This window comes from Pseudophryne corroboree, chromosome 3 (assembly GCF_028390025.1).
Source record: "Pseudophryne corroboree isolate aPseCor3 chromosome 3, aPseCor3.hap2, whole genome shotgun sequence".
In the NCBI taxonomy this organism is placed as follows: Eukaryota; Metazoa; Chordata; class Amphibia; order Anura; family Myobatrachidae; genus Pseudophryne; species Pseudophryne corroboree.
Genome location: NC_086446.1, coordinates 616,339,702 through 616,357,535, shown reverse-complemented (window position 1 = coordinate 616,357,535; position 17,834 = coordinate 616,339,702). Strand labels below are relative to the sequence as shown.

The window sequence follows — 17,834 nt, the reverse complement described above, 5'->3', positions numbered from 1 at the left end:
CGACTCCAGCACTGCACATCCAGGCTGATGCGATTGCTGGTCGCAGTATAACACCAGTATGTGTGTATATACTTTTCAGGATATTTTCCAGCCTCCTATCAGCTGGTTCTTTGAGGGTGGCCGTATCAGGGGACGGTAACGCTACTTGTTTAGATAAACGTGTGAGCGCCTTATCTACCCTAGGGGGTGTTTCCCACCGTGCCCTAACCTCTGGCGGGAAAGGGTATAGTGCTAATAACTTATTAGAAATTAGCTGTTTTTTATCGGGGGAAACCCACGCTTTATCACACACCTCATTTATTTCCTCAGACTCAGGAAAAACTATTGGCAGTTTTTTCACACCCCACATAATACCCGCCTTTGAGGTATTTGTAGTGTCAGAAAGGTTCAATGCCTCTTTCAATGCCGTGATCATGTAACGTGTGGCCCTACTGGACATTACGTTTGTCTCGTCACCGTCGACACTAGATTCAGTATCTGTATCTGGATCCGTGTCGACCCACTGAGGTAGCGGCCGTTTTAGGGCCCCTGAGGGTGTCTGAGACGCCTGAACAGGCACTAATTGATTTGCCGGCTTTCTCATGTCGTCAACAGTTTTTTGTAAATTGCTGACATTATCACTTAATTGCTTAAACACAATCATCCAGTCAGGTGTCGACTCCCTAGGGGGTGACATCACTAACACAGGCAACTGCTCCGCCTCCACCTCATTTTCCTCCTCATACATGTCGACACACGCGTACCGACACACAGCACACACACCGGGAATGCTCTGATAGAGGACAGGACCCTACTTAGCCATTTGGAGAGACAGAGGGAGAGTCTGCCAGCACACACCCAGCGCTATATATATACAGGGATAACCTTATATAAGTGTTAATCCCTTATAGCTGCTGTTAATCTAGTTATTTGCTGCCAAAATGCCCCCCCTTCTCTATTTTACCCTGAATCAGATGCAGTACTGCAGGGGAGAATCAGGGAGCCGTCCTTCCAGCGGAGCTGTGAGGGAATAATGGCGCCAGTGTGCTGAGGAGATAGGCCCCGCCCCTTCACGACGTCCTTAACTCCCGCTTTTTTGTGTAAAATGGCAGGGGGAAAAATACATCCATATAGCCCTGGAGCTATATGTGATGTATTCCTTTTGCCAGCTAAGGTATATGTGTGTTATATTGCGTCTCAGGGCGCTCCCCCCCCAGCGCCCTGCACCCTCAGTGACCGGAGTGTGAAGTGTGCTGAGAGCAATGGCGCACAGCTGCAGTGCTGTGCGCTACCTTAGTCTTGAAGACAGGATGTCTTCTGCCGCCGCTTTCACCGGACCTTCGTCTCTTCTGGCTCTGTAAGGGGGACGGCGGCGCGGCTCCGGTGACCCATCCAGGCTGAACCTGTGATCGTCCCTCTGGAGCTAACGTCCAGTAGCCTAAGAAGCCCAATCCACTCTGCACTCAGGTGAGTTCGCTTCTTCTCCCCTTAGTCCCACGATGCAGTGAGCCTGTTGCCAGCAGGACTCACTGAAAATAAAAAAACCTAACTAAACTTTTATTCTAAGCAGCTCTGGAGAGCTACCTAGTTTGCACCCTTCTCGGCCGGGCACAAAAATCTAACTGGCTTGGAGGGGGGTCATGGGGGGAGGAGCCAGTGCACACCACCTGATATCTCAAGCTTTTATTTTGTGCCCTGTCTCCTGCGGAGCCGCTATTCCCCATGGTCCTTACGGAGTCCCAGCATCCACTTAGGACGTTAGAGAAATATACATAAATCAAATAAAAAGCGAGAAATAACACAGCTTTCACGATCAGGGCCCTCTTCCCTCATGTGCTTTTCCGTCTCTTACTTAACCTATCTTCTTTTCAATACTCCCTCTGACGGCACCAAACCCTCAGTTTACTGCCGCACTGATACTTACAGTATTTCAGTGTCGTCTGCCGACGCAGCTATGTTTATTATATACCCTGTACTTGTCCTATATTGTATGGAATTGTAAGTAAGTCTCTTCCTGTTTTGCTTATTTATGTACTCTGTAATTGGGTGCCACGGCTCCTATGTGGCGCCATATAAATTTAGGATAATAGTTATAATAACACAAATATAAATATATATATATATATATAAATATATATATATATATATATATATATATACACAAATGAATGTGCGGCACTCCAGGCGACTTGAAGTAACGAGACTCAGGCAGTAAATGAAAGCAACGTTTCAATGTTTAACACATCGTCTTCAGGCTTATATATATACATACATACATACATACATACATATATATACACAAATATACAGTAATATAAAAATATAATCAAAATACTTACTGAAAGAGACTACTAAAAGAATGTCCGGAGTACACACTTCCCTAATGAAATGGCAGGCTGCTGCTTGTCTATCAATATGTAAGTTATGGTGAATTGGTGATCCAAAATGAAATTGTGGACAGGGTGGAGGTTAAAAGATACAGAGATTGACGGTGTACCAAATAGATACATAGCAGCGATTTTCTGTCCACGATTTCATTGGTCCCCAACAAATTACAGGTTCCCTTATACTGTACTGTAGATCAGCGTTCAAACTGATCAGCGGATAAGACTACTGAAACAAAGAATCTAGTTATAGGACAAGACACATTAAGGAGAAGAAAAAAAAACAATAGTGTAGTACAGTTGATGAGTAGGAAACAAGAGTGAGGTACAGTGCAACAAAGTTGATCTGTATCAGCTTATCTGTGATCTAGAAATTACAATTTGTGTGCTTATCAGTCAATTCGTTTCCAGTCCCATCCTTCATCACATAAGCCGTGGAGAATTTCCCATTGGGAACATGCCTAGAGGTGGCACTTGGGTACTGTCCGACCAAAATGTACCAATAACTGCAAAATGTTTACACTGTACTGTACCATCATGAATGGAGTGTAAACGGGTAGGACATGCACATACTGCAACAAGTCAATAGGCATACATAATTAAAAAAAAATTTAAAGTTATAGTTAGTGGCTGCATTATTATTTTAAATTGGCTATAATCAAATGAGGGCTTTTAACCAATCAATAAAAAGAGTAACATTAGGCAGGGGAGGATGCCGGTACTGTTGTGTCTATGGGCACCCTCACCCCTAAACCCGTCCCTGACATAATTGGATTTTTCTGGTCTTTTAGTTACATCATAAAGCAGCCAATCTCTTTTAAAAGCCAATCCATCTAAAATGATTTTTATTCTCATTTGCACACATATATTTTAAAAAAATCTTCCAAAGACTAGCAAAGGGTTTACTTGAAACTCCTCCTGCAAGACTCAGACTCCTGCTACCTCACATTATGCTGTGGAACTACAAGTCCCAGCATGTACATCAAGCCTGATTGTTATTGTATGCATTTTGTTAACTTCCCACTACTATACTATTTTTCCATCCACTGTAGGACTACAATACCCAGCATGCTCAGCCCACCACAGTCAGCATGAAACTCGGACACTGCAGCATAAATAAGTTAGCAGTCCCGCATGATAAGCTTGTACAGTACTAGGGCACAGGTTGAGTGACAGCCCGACCGCCGCCAGCAGCAAGTGATGCTCCCCTGCTACCCGGGTATCCCTGCTCCTGTCCCGCAACGCTCGGTAGGAGAGTGCCCTCACCAGGAGCTGGCAGCATGCGGGGAGAAAGTTACCTTTGCGCCGGGGTCCGGAACCACCAAGTGCCGCCACTCCGACTCCGTCTCCCGCAGCCCACGGCGGCCACGGCTGAGGTGCCAGGTCACGTGTCTCGCCGCTGGGAGATGGAGGGAGCGCGCACTTCGGGTGACTCTCTCTCAGCTCGCGCGCTTTACACCCCATCCGCTGCCTCCTCTCAGCCGCCCTATACATCGCCCAGTGCTGATTACTGTGCTGGCATTAATATACTGTACAGTATAAAAATGAGATGAGTATAACCGCTCTGCGTTTTCCTAATGACTTTGTCCTATCTTTCAGCCTTATGTACTGTATCTCTATGCCAAAAGAAAGTTATAACGCATAAAACCAGTCATACTTGGGGGCATATTTATTAATTATATACCTTCAGACTGTGTAATTAGTTTTATTGCGACAATAAGAAATTAAAGAAAAAAATCACATCCAGGTACAGAGGCTGTGAAATGAGCGTGTCTCTGCGATGTGTAATTAGCGAAGTGATGGATAATGGCATCACATCTCTTTTATGCGCACTACTGCGCATGCGTAGCCTGGGGACTACACATTCAGGCAGCCATCTGAAGATGGCATTAGCTGCTACTAAATCAGAAAGCAAAGGAGGCCGATTCAGGGGACAGGGGATCTCAGCAGATATCATCCCCCCCTATGTACTTTCTGGGGAAAGTTAATAGTTGTGGTTGTTCGCAGATGATATCCTGCAAATATGATTTGATAAAGAGGCCCCTTTGTGATGTTAATGTGTGTACACGAGCATAGCAATAATGAGTGCAGAGTCCCACACTGTGAGGCCAGGAGTCCCACACTGGGACCACACAGCCTGCATCCATTCAAAATACTTACCTGTCTGTCAGCAGGACATAAAGGTCTACTAAGCCTCGGGGGAGAGATAAAGAGTACGGAGAAAAAGTACCAGTCAAATCGGCTCCTAATTGCCATGTTACAGACTGTGTTTGAAAAATGACAGGAGCTGGTTGGTTGGTAGATTATCTCTCGTCAAGGCTTATTACATAGACCCCCTAGTCATCAATGACGGCCTCATGATGCCGTTACTCGGTTACCTAGGTATCTGCCTCGCCACAAGTTGCAGGAATAGGATACCAAATTACCAGACCAATTGAAGATTGCTCTGACACGTGCTCTGGTCGGAATGGACAGACACAGGCGTCGGGATCCGATCAGATCCCTCTTTGCAACTGGGCTGTCCTTCCCATAGGAAGGGGCTCCAGAAATCAATGGTAGGTCCCTGCAGGCAAGCTCACAGAGCTTTCAAGTTTATGAATTTGCTGAATGATAATTGACCCCATCAGCACCTGGGGCCTGATTTATAGATGTACATAAACGCAATAGTTTATGTACACCTCCAGAGGTAGATTGGGATGGAAAACCAGCCCAGGAATTTTATGGAAGCAGCCCTAACGGGGGTGTGGTCTGATGAGGGGGTGGGGTCTGTTGAGGGGGGTGGGATAGCTCCTCAAAGGGCCTGATTGTGCGCAATTGCTGCCTTCATTGTGTCTTTTGCTGCAGTTGTGTCTAAAACCAGAGGCGGACTAAGAACTAAAACTGACCCTGTAAAATTTTGTAGAAGTGGCCCGACATGGGCAGCACAAGAGGTATAAGATACCGTGTAGCCATGGCAGCATCACCGGATGGCAGAGTTGCTGTACTGTATAGATGGAATAACAGAATGATGAGGACAATGCAGTGCCCGGAGGGCTGCCTGTCATGTGGGGGGTAGGCCCACATGACAACACACAAAACTCTGCGCTTGTTTTAGACTGCACTAGTGCTCAAGTGAATAAGCCTACCAATGACATAACCATGACGTGGTTACAGTCACTACACACCATACAAAATTTACAGTGAAAAAATTCAGCATTTATATATGTTCCCCATTATAAACACACAATATTTCTGTCCATGCCATGACTATAGGACACGCTGATACTATAGTAATTTGTGCCTGGGGTTGGGCGATATTCCAGGATACGTATAACCAACAAAAATAATAATAATAATTATATAACTGAACGCAGTCCTCAAGGCACCCCAACAGTCCAGGATTTAGGTATATCCATGGCTCAGCACATATAAAATCAAATTGAGGTGTTCATTAAGCCACGTGTGGCCAAGCATGGATACATTTAAAACCAGGACCGTCGGGGTGCCTTGAGGACAGCGTTTGGGAACCTCTGCACTAGAAGACATGACCAATGTGGAAGATGAACAAATTCCCTCGAACTTCCCAGAACCCTGACAAACGAAACTGAGTGTACACACTAAGCAATTTTTCAAACAATATGAAAAAGACGAATGATATCTTTGGAATTGGCACCTTTTTTATACCCCTTCCACACCAGCACCCCTGAACACGGGTTTTTGGCACAGGAACGCGCAAAACCCGTGTTCATGTGCGGTGTGAAAGGGGTCCAGGGTTAAAATACCGGGTCAAGTGGCCCGGTATTTCAACCCTGCTCTTGAGCAGGGTTAAACATGTGTTCAACTCGGCTCACTGTGTGGTGTGAACGGGAGCCAGGTCAATGTGACCCATCTCCCGTTCACTCTCTATGTACGGGCGGCGCTTGGAGATCATGTGATCGCCAAGCGCCACCCCCGCAGCTTCACCTCTGACGTCAGTAACCCGGCAATATGCTGGGCTGCTGATTGTGGTGTGAAAGGTGCCTGAGATGGGACGCACCCTGGGAGCTCCTGTGTCAGGCTAACGGGTACGACCCGCCTCAGGCAGTGTGAAAGGGGTATTGCATATCTTAATACTGGGGAGGCATTTCTGGGTATGTGGGCAGGGCTCTAGAAGGGGGAACCAATTAAGTTTTTTTCTCTCACTGCCCCACCAATTATATTTCCACTGTGCCACCAACTTAATAAAAAAAATTATTATAAAGGGTTCATAAATTTTATATATATATATATATATATATATATATATATATATATATATATATATACACACACACACACACACACACACACACACACATACATACATATACACATACATACATAAGTACGTACATACACACACAGGGATCCACTGCGCTCGCCATTCCCAGGAGTTGGGGGTGCACTCACGTACTCCCCACCCCTAGGTTGGGGTGCGGTGGGCTGTGACCACCTAACTCAGATATACATATACAGAAAACCCAGCACTCTCCTTAGCAGCTTCATTCACCTTAATGCTTTAGTATACATCTGAACAAACAAAGGGGTTTTGGTTTATGAATTGTACAATGTAGTGATGTGCACCGGACATTTCTCTGACGTCCTAAGTGGATGCTGGGGACTCCGTCAGGACCATGGGGAATAGCGGCTCCGCAGGAGACAGGGCACAAAAGTAAAAGCTTTAGGATCAGGTGGTGTGCACTGGCTCCTCCCCCTATGACCCTCCTCCAAGCCTCAGTTAGGTTTTTGTGCCCGGCCGAGAAGGGTGCAATCTAGGTGGCTCTCCTAAAGAGCTGCTTAGAGTAAAAGTTTTATTAGGTTTTTTATTTTCAGTGAGTCCTGCTGGCAACAGGCTCACTGCAACGAGGGACTTAGGGGAGAAGAAGTGAACTCACCTGCGTGCAGGATGGATTGGCTTCTTAGGCTACTGGACACTAGCTCCAGAGGGACGATCACAGGTACAGCCTGGATGGGTCACCGGAGCCGCGCCGCCGACCCCTTGCAGATGCTGAAGAGAGAAGAGGTCCAGAAATCGGCGGCTGAAGACTTCTCAGTCTTCATGAGGTAGCGCACAGCACTGCAGCTGTGCGCCATTGCTCTCAGCACACTTCACACCAACGGTCACTGAGGGTGCAGGGCGCTGGGGGGGGCGCCCTGGGCAGCAATGAAAATACCTATACTGGCTAAAAATACATCACATATAGCCTCTGGGGCTATATGGATGTATTTAACCCCTGCCAGGTTGTCAGAAAAACGGGAGAAGAAGCCCGCCGAAAAGGGGGCGGGGCCTATTCTCCTCAGCACACAGCGCCATTTTCCCTCACAGAACTGCTGGTGGGAAGGCTCCCAGGCTCTCCCCTGCACTGCACTACAGAAACAGGGTTAAAACAGAGAGGGGGGGCACTTATTTGGCGATATGATTATATATTAAGATGCTATAAGGGGAAAACACTTATATAAAGGTTGTCCCTGTATAATTATAGCGTTTTGGTGTGTGCTGGCAAACTCTCCCTCTGTCTCCCCAAAGGGCTAGTGGGGTCCTGTCCTCTATCAGAGCATTCCCTGTGTGTGTGCTGGGTGTCGGTACGTGTGTGTCGACATGTATGAGGACGATGTTGGTGAGGAGGCGGAGCAATTGCCTGTAATGGTGATGTCACTCTCTAGGGAGTCGACACCGGAATGGATGGCGTATTTAGGGAATTACGTGATAATGTCAACACGCTGCAAGGTCGGTTGACGACAAGAGACGGCCGGCAAACAAATTAGTACCTGTCCAGGCGTCTCAAACACCGTCAGGGGCTTTAAAACGCCCATTTACCTCAGTCGGTCGACACAGACAGGGACACTGACTCCAGTGTCGACGGTGAAGAAACAAACGTATTTTCCTTTAGGGCCACACGTTACATGTTAAGGGCAATGAAGGAGGTGTTACATATTTCTGATACTACAAGTACCACAAAAAAGGGTATTATGTGGGGTGTGAAAAAACTACCTGTAGTTTTTCCTGAATCAGATAAATTAAATGAAGTGTGTGATGATGCGTGGGTTTCCCCCGATAGAAAATTATTGGCGGTATACCCTTTCCCGCCAGAAGTTATGGCGCGTTGGGAAACATCCCTTAGGGTGGATAAGGCGCTCACACGCTTATCAAAACAAGTGGCGTTACCGTCTCCAGATACGGCCGCCCTCAAAGAGCCAACTGATAGGAGGCTGGAAAATATCCTAAACAGTATATACACACATACTGGTGTTATACTGCGACCAGCGATCACCTCAGCCTGGATGGGCAGCGCTGGGGTGGCTTGGTCGGATTCCCTGACTGAAAATATTGATACCCTTGACAGGGACAGTATTTTATTGACTATAGAGCATTTAAAGGATGCATTTCTATATATGCGAGATGCACAGAGGGATATTTGCACTCTGGCATCAAGAGTAAGTGCGATGTCCATATCTGCCAGAAGATGTTTATGGACACGACAGTGGTCAGGTGATGCAGATTCCAAACGGCACATGGAAGTATTGCCGTATAAAGGGGAGGAGTTATTTGGGGTCGGTCCATCGGACCTGGTGGCCACGGCAACAGCTGGAAAATCCACCTTTTTTACCCCAAGTCACATCTCAGCAGAAAAAGACATCGTCTTTTCAGCCTCAGTCCTTTCGTCCCCATAAGGGCAAGCGGGCAAAAGGCCAGTCATATCTGCCCAGGGATAGAGGAAAGGGAAGAAGACTGCAGCAGGCAGCCCATTCCCAGGAACAGAAGCCCTCCACCGCTTCTGCCAAGTCCTCAGCATGACGCTGGGGCCGTACAAACAGGTGCGGTGGGGGGTCGTCTCAAGAGTTTCAGCACGCAGTGGGCTCACTCGCAAGTGGACCCCTGGATCCTACAAGTAGTATCCCAGGGGTACAGATTGGAAATTCGAGACGTCTCCCCCTCGCAGATTCCTGAAGTTTGCTTTACCAACGTCTCCCTCCGACAGGGAGGCAGTATTGGAAACAATTCACAAGCTGTATTCCCAGCAGGTGATAATCAAAGTACCCCTCCTACAACAAGGAAAGGGGTATTATTCCACACTATATTGTGGTACTGAAGCCAGATGGCTCGGTGAGACCTATTCTAAATCTGAAATATTTGAACACTTACATACAAAGGTTCAAATCAAGATGGAGTCACTCAGAGCAGTGATAGCGAACCAGGAAGAAGGGGACTATATGGTGTCCCTGGACATCAGGGATGCTTACCTCCATGTCCCAATTTGCCCTTCTCACCAAGGGTACCTCAGGTTCGTGGTACAGAACTGTCACTATCAGTTTCAGACGCTGCCGTTTGGATTGTCCACGGCACCCCGGGTCTTTACCAAGGTAATGGCCGAAATGATGATTCTTCTTCAAAGAAAATGGACGATCGCCTGATAAGGGCAAGGTCCAGAGAACAGTTGGAGGTCGGAGTAGCACTATCTCAAGTAGTTCTACGACAGCACGGGTGGATTCTAAATATTCCAAAATCGCAGCTGTTTCCGACGACACGTCTACTGTTCCTAGGGATGATTCTGGACACAGTCCAGAAAAGGGTGTTTCTCCCGGAGAAGAAAGCCAGGGAGTTATCCGAGCTAGTCAGGAACCTCCTAAAACCAGGAAAAGTGTCAGTGCATCATTGCACAAGGGTCCTGGGAAAAATGGTGGCTTCTTACGAAGCGATTCCATTCGGCAGATTTCACGCAAGAACTTTTCAGTGGGATCTGCTGGAAAAATGGTCCGGATCGCATCTTCAGATGCATCAGCGGATAACCCTGTCTCCAAGGACAAGGGTGTTTCTTCTGCGGTGGCTGCAGAGTGCTCATCTACTAAAGGGCCGCAGATTCGGCATTCAGGACTGGGTCCTGGTAACCACGGATGCCAGCCTGAGAGGCTGGGGAGCAGTCACACAGGGAAAAAATTTCCAGGGAGTGTGATCAAGTCTGGAGACTTCTCTCCACATAAATATACTGGAGCTAAGGACAATTTACAATGCTCTAAGCTTAGCAAGACCTCTGCTTCAAGGTCAGCCGGTATTGATCCAGTGGGACAACATCACGGCAGTCGCCCACGTAAACAGACAGGGCGGCACAAGAAGCAGGAGGGCAATGGCAGAAACTGCAAGGATTCTTCGCTGGGCGGAAAATCATGTGATAGCACTGTCAGCAGTGTTCATTCCGGGAGTGGAAAACTGGGAAGCAAACTTCCTCAGCAGGCACGACCTCCACCTGGGAGAGTGGGGACTTCATCGGGAAGTCTTCCACATGATTGTGAACCGTTGGGAAAGACCAAAGGTGGACATGATGGCGTCCCGCCTGAACAAAAAACTGGACAGGTATTGCGCCAGGTCAAGAGACCCTCAGGCAATAGCTGTGGACGTTCTGGTAACACCGTGGGTGTACCAGTCGGTGTATGTGTTCCCTCCTCTGCTTCTCATACCCAAGGTACTGAGAATTATAAGACGTAGAGGAGTAAGAACTATACTCGTGGCTCCGGATTGGCCAAGAAGGACTTGGTACCCGGAACTTCAAGAAATGCTCACAGAGGACTCATGGCCTCTGCCGCTAAGAAGGGACTTGCTTCAGCAAGTACCATGTCTGGTGCCTCCAGTGGCACTGTGGGATCTCAACGTAGTTCTGGGATTCTTCAAATCACATTGGTTTAAACCGCTCAAATCTGTGGATTTGAAATATCTCACATGGAAAGTGACCATGCTGTTGGCCCTGGCCTTGGCCAGGCGAGTGTCAGAATTGGCGGCTTTGTCTCACAAAAGCCCATATCTGATTGTCCATTCGGACAGGGCAGAGCTGCGGACTCGTCCCCAGTTTCTCCCTAAGGTGGTGTCAGCGTTTCACCTGAACCAGCTTATTGTGGTACCTGCGGCTACTAGGGACTTGGAGGACTCCAAGTTGCTAGATGTTGTCAGGGCCCTGAAAATATAGGTTTCCAGGACGGCTGGAGTCAGGAAAACTGACTTGCTGTTATCCTGTATGCACCCAACAAACTGGGTGCTCTTGCTTCTAAGCAGACGATTGCTAGTTGGATGTGTAGTACAATTCAGCTTGCACATTCTGTGGCAGGTCTGCCACAGCCAAAATATGTAAATGCCCATTCCACAAGGAAGGTGGGCTCATCTTGGGCGGCTGCCCGAGGGGTCTCGGCTTTACAACTTTGCCGAGCTGCTACTTGGTCAGGGGCAAACACGTTGAAAAATTCTACAAATTTGATACCCTGGCTGAGGAGGACCTGGAGTTCTCTCATTCGGTGCTGCAGAGTCATCCGCACTCTCCCGCCCGTTTGGGAGCTTTGGTATAATCCCCATGGTCCTGACGGAGTCCCCAGCATCCACTTAGGACGTCAGAGAAAATAAGAATTTACTTACCGATAATTCTATTTCTCGTAGTCCGTAGTGGATGCTGGGCGCCCATCCCAAGTGCGGATTGTCTGCAATACTTGTACATAGTTATTGTTACAAAAATCGGGTTATTATTGTTGTGAGCCATCTTTTCAGAGGCTCCGCTGTTATCATGCTGTTAACTGGGTTCAGATCACAGGTTGTACAGTGTGATTGGTGTGGCTGGTATGAGTCTTACCCGGGATTCAAAATCCTTCCTTATTGTGTACGCTCGTCCGGGCACAGTATCCTAACTGAGGCTTGGAGGAGGGTCATAGGGGGAGGAGCCAGTGCACACCACCTGATCCTAAAGCTTTTACTTTTGGGCCCTGTCTCCTGCGGAGCCGCTATTCCCCATGGTCCTGACGGAGTCCCCAGCATCCACTACGGACTACGAGAAATAGAATTATCGGTAAGTAAATTCTTATTTTTTCGGGTTTTGCGTTTTGGTTTTGGATTCGGTTCCGCGGCCGTGTTTTGGATTCGGACGCGTTTTGGCAAAACCTCCCTGAAAATTTTTTGTCGGATTCGGGTGTGTTTTGGATTCGGGTGTTTTTTTACAAAAACCCCTCAAAAACAGCTTAAATCATAGAATTTGGGGGTCATTTTGATCCCATAGTATTATTAACCTCAATAACCATAATTTCCACTCATTTCCAGTCTATTCTGAACACCTCACACCACACAATATTATTTTTAGTCCTAAAATTTGCACAGAGGTCGTTGGATGACTAAGCTAAGCGACCCAAGTGGCCGACACAAACACCTGGCCCGTCTAGGAGTGGCACTGCAGTGTCAGACAGGATGGTCGATTTAAATAATAGTCCCCAAACAGCACATTATGCAAAGAAAAAAAGGGGTGCACTGTGGTCGCTGGATGGCTAAGCTAAGCGACACAAGTGGCCGACACAAACACCTGGCCCATCTAGGAGTGGCACTGCAGTGTCAGGCAGGATGGCACTTCAAAAAATTAGTCCCCAAACAGCACTAGATGCAAATAAAAATGAAAGAAAAAGAGGTGCAAGATGGAATTGTCCTTGGGCCCTCCCACCCACCCTTATGTTGTATAAACAGGACATGCACACTTTAACAAACCCATCATTTCAGCGACAGGGTCTGCCACACAACTGTGACTGAAATGACTGGTTGGTTTGGGCCCCCACCAAAAAAGAAGCAATCAATCTCTCCTTGCACAAACTGGCTCTACAGAGGCAAGATGTCCACCTCCTCCTCATCGTCCGATTCCTCACCCCTTTCACTGTGTACATCCCCCTCCTCACAGATTATTAATTCGTCCCCACTGGAATCCACCATCTCAGGTCCCTGTGTACTTTCTGGAGGCAATTGCTGGTGAATGTCTCCACGGAGGAATTGATTATAATTCATTTTGATGAACATCATCTTCTCCACATTTTCTGGAAGTAACCTCGTACGCCGATTGCTGACAAGGTGAGCGGCTGCACTAAACACTCTAGGTAAAATAAAGCCAGTTTCTGCAAGGGCCTCCAAATTGCCTCTTTTTCCTGCCAGTATACGTACGGACTGTCTGACGTGCCTACTTGGATGCGGTCACTCATATAATCCTCCACCATTCTTTCAATGGTGAGAGAATCATATGCAGTGACAGTAGACGACATGTCAGTAATCGTTGGCAGGTCCTTCAGTCCGGACAAGATGTCAGCACTCGCTCCAGACTGCCCTGCATCACCGCCAGCGGGTGGGCTCGGAATTCTTAGCCTTTTCCTCGCACCCCCAGTTGCGGGAGAATGTGAAGGAGCAGCTGTTGACGGGTCACGTTCCGCTTGACTTGACAATTTTCTCACCAGCAGGTCTTTGAACCTCTGCAGACTTGTGTCTGCCGGAAAGAGAGATACAACGTAGGTTTTAAATCTAGGATCGAGCACGGTGGCCAAAATGTAGTGCTCTGATTTCAACAGATTGACCACCCGTGAATCCTGGTTAAGCGAATTAAGGGCTCCATCCACAAGTCCCACATGCCTAGCGGAATCGCTCTGTTTTAGCTCCTCCTTCAATGTCTCCAGCTTCTTCTGCAAAAGCCTGATGAGGGGAATGACCTGACTCAGGCTGGCAGTGTCTGAACTGACTTCACTTGTGGCAAGTTCAAAGGGTTGCAGAACCTTGCACAACGTTGAAATCATTCTCCACTGCGCTTGAGTCAGGTGCATTCCCCCTCCTTTGCCTATATCGTAGGCAGATGTATAGGCTTGAATGGCCTTTTGCTGCTCCTCCATCCTCTGAAGCATATAGAGGGTTGAATTCCACCTCGTTACCACCTCTTGCTTCAGATGATGACAGGGCAGGTTCAGGACTGTTTGCTGGTGCTCCAGTCTTCGGCAGGCAGTGGCTGAATGCCGAAAGTGGCCCGCAATTCTTCGGGCCACCGACAGCATCTCTTGCACGCCCCTGTCGTTTTCTTAAATAATTCTGCACCACCAAATTCAATGTATGTGCAAAACATGGGACGTGCTGGAATTTGCCCAGATGTAATGCACGCACAATATTGCTGGCGTTGTCCGATGTCACAAATCCCCAGGAGAGTCCATTTGGGGTAAGCCATTCTGCGATGATGTTCCTCAGTTTCCGTAAGAGGTTGTCAGCTGTGTGCCTCTTCTGGAAAGCGGTGATACAAAGCGTAGCCTGCCTAGGAACGAGTTGGCATTTGCGAGATGCTGCTACTGGTGCCGCCGCTGCTGTTCTTGCTGCGGGAGGCAATACATCTACCCAGTGGGCTGTCACAGTCATATAGTCCTGAGTCTGCCCTGCTCCACTTGTCCACATGTCCGTGATTAAGTGGACATTGGGTACAACTGCATTTTTTAGGACACTGGTGACTCTTTTTCTGAGGTCTGTGTACATTTTCGGTATCGCCTGCCTAGAGAGATGGAACCTAGATGGTATTTGGCACCGAGGACACAGTACCTCAATCAAGTCTGTAGTTGCCTGTGAATTAACGGTGGATAACGGAAACACGTTTCTCACCGCCCAGGCTGCCAAGGCCTGAGTTATCCGCTTTGCAGCAGGATGATTGCTGTGATATTTCATCTTCCTTGCAAAGGACTGTTGGACAGTCAATTGCTTACTGGAAGTAGTACAAGTGGTCTTCCGACTTCCCCTCTGGGATGACGATCGACTCCCAGCAGCAACAACAGCAGCGCCAGCAGCAGTAGGCGTTACACTTAAGGATGCATCGGAGGAATCCCAGGCAGGAGAGGACTCATCAGACTTGCCAGTGACATGGCCTGCAGGACTATTGGCTTTCCTGTGTAAGGAGGAAATTGACACTGAGGGAGTTGGTGGTGTGGTTTGCAGGACCTTGGTTACAAGAGGAAGGGATTTAGTGGTTAGTGGACTGCTTCCGCTGTCATCCAAAGTTTTTGAACTTGTCACTGACTTATGATGAATGCGCTGCAGGTGACGTATAAGGGAGGATGTTCCGAGGTGGTTAACGTCCTTACCCCTACTTATTACAGCTTGACAAAGGCAACACACGGCTTGACACCTGTTGTCCGCATTTGTGTTAAAATAATTCCACACCGAAGAGGTGATTTTTTTTGTAATTTGACCAGGCATGTCAATGGCCATATTCGTCCCACGGACAACAGGTGTCTCCCCGGGTGCCTGACTTAAACAAACCACCTCACCATCAGAATCCTCCTTGTCAATTTCCTCCTCAGCGCCAGCAACACCCATATCCTCATCCTGGTGTACTTCAACAGTGACATCTTCAATTTGACTATCAGGAACTGGACTGCGGGTGCTCCTTCCAGCACTTGCAGGGGGCGTGCAAGTGGTGGAATGCGCCACCATTTCCCGTCCAGTGTTGGGAAGGTCAGGAATCGTAGCTGACACAATTGGACTCTCCTTGGGGATTTGTGATTTAGAAGAACGCACAGTTCTTTGCTGTGCTTTTGCCAGCTTAAGTCTTTTCATTTTTCTAGCGAGAGGATGAGTGCTTCCATCCTCATGTGAAGCTGAACCACTAGCCATGAACATAGGCCAGGGCCTCAGCTGTTCCTTGCCACGTGTCGTAAATGGCATATTGGCAAGTTTACGCTTCTCCTCAGATGCTTTTAATTTAGATTTTTGGGTCATTTTACTGAACTTTTGTTTTTTGGATTTTACATGCTCTCTACTATGACATTGAGCATCGGCCTTGGCAGATGACGTTGATGGCATTTCATCGTCTCGGCCATGACTAGAGGCAGCAGCTTCAGCACGAGGTGGAAGTGGATCTTGATCTTTCCCTATTTTACCCTCCACATTTTTGGTCTCCATTTTTTAATGTGTGGAATTATATGCCAGTATCAATAGCAATGGCCTACTACTATATATACTGCGCACAACTGAAATGCACCACAGGTATGGATGGATAGTATACTTGACGACACAGAGGTAGGTAGAGCAGTGGCCTACTGTACCGTACTGCTATATATTATATACTGGTGGTCAGCATACTGTGCAAAACTGAAATGCACCACAGGTATAGATGGATAGTATACTTGACGACACAGAGTTAGGTAGAGCAGTGGCCTACTGTACTGTACTGCTATATATTATATACTGGTGGTCAGCAAACTGTGCAAAACTGAAATGCACCACAGGTATGGATGGATAGTATACTTGACGACACAGAGTTAGGTCGAGCAGTGGCCTACTGTACTGTACTGCTATATATTATATACTGGTGGTCAGCAAACTGTGCAAAACTGAAATGCACCACAGGTATGGATGGATAGTATACTTGACGACACAGAGTTAGGTAGAGCAGTGGCCTTCTGTACCGTACTCCTATATATTATATACTGGTGGTCAGCAAAATTATGCACTGTACTCCTACTATATACTACAATGCAGCACAGATATGGAGCGTTTTTCAGGCAGAGAACGTATAATACTGGTGGTCACTGGTCAGCAAAACTCTGCACTGTACTCCTCCTATATAATACTGCTGTTCCCCAGTCCCCACAATAAAGCAGTGTGAGCACAGATATGGAGCGTTTTTCAGGCAGAGAACGTATAATACTTGTGGTCACTGGTCAGCAAAACTCTGCACTGTACTCCTCCCATATAATACTGCTGGTCCCCAGTCCCCATAATAACGCAGTGTGAGCACAGATATATGCAGCACACTGAGCACAGATATGGAGCGTTTTGCAGGCAGAGAACGTATAATACTGGTGGTCACTGGTCAGCAAAACTCTGCACTGTACTCCTCCTATATAATACTGCTGGTCCCCAGTCCCCACAATAAAGCAGTGTGAGCACAGATATATGCAGCACACTGAGCACAGATATGGAGCGTTTTTCAGGCAGAGAACGTATAATACTGGTGGTCACTGGTCAGCAAAACTCTGCACTGTACTCCTCCTATATAATACTGCTGGTCCCCAGTCCCCACAATAAAGCAGTGTGAGCACAGATATATGCAGCACACTGAGCACAGATATGGAGCGTTTTTCAGGCAGACAACGTATACTGGTGGTCACTGGTCAGCAAAACTCTGCACTGTACTCCTCCTATATAATACTGCTGGTCCCCAGTCCCCACAATAAAGCAGTGTGAGCACAGATATATGCAGCACACTGAGCACAGATATGGAGCGTTTTTCAGGCAGACAACGTATAATACTGGTGGTCACTGGTCAGCAAAACTCTGCACTGTACTCCTCCTATAATACTGCTGGTCCCCAGAATAAAGATATTTGCACTGCAGTCCCCTGAAACAAAGTGAGAGGACGCCAGCCACGTCCTCTCACTATCATTTGCAATGCACGAGTAAAAAATGGCGGTGACGCGCGGCTCCTTATATAGAATCCGAATCTCGCGAGAATCCAACAGTGGGATGACGACGTTCGGGCGCGCTCGGGTTAACCGAGCCATACGGGAGAATCCGAGTATGCCTCGGACCCGTGTAAAAAGGGTGAAGTTCGGGGGGGTTCGGATTCCGAGGAACCGAACCCGCTCATCACTACAATGCATGTAAGCTTGCGGCCCACTCCACAGGACCCCATTTCATCGCAAGTCCTACTCTATCACATAAACTTT

At 47.5% G+C, this 17,834-nt stretch overlaps 1 protein-coding gene across 12 annotated transcripts in view; it reads right to left on the bottom strand.

Annotated features, from left to right (window-relative positions):
- PLCE1 (phospholipase C epsilon 1) overlaps positions 1–17,834 on the bottom strand; it is a 624,299-nt gene that overhangs the window by 598,171 nt on the left and 8,294 nt on the right. Inside the window, exon 1 of one of the 12 annotated variants that reach the window (XM_063961639.1) lies at positions 3,662–3,762. The exons of the other annotated variants lie outside the window; for them this stretch is intronic. The gene's annotated coding sequence lies outside the window, so the exon portion shown is untranslated. Of the gene's footprint in view, positions 1–3,661; positions 3,763–17,834 lie in introns of those variants that run through there. 12 annotated transcript variants of the gene reach the window in all.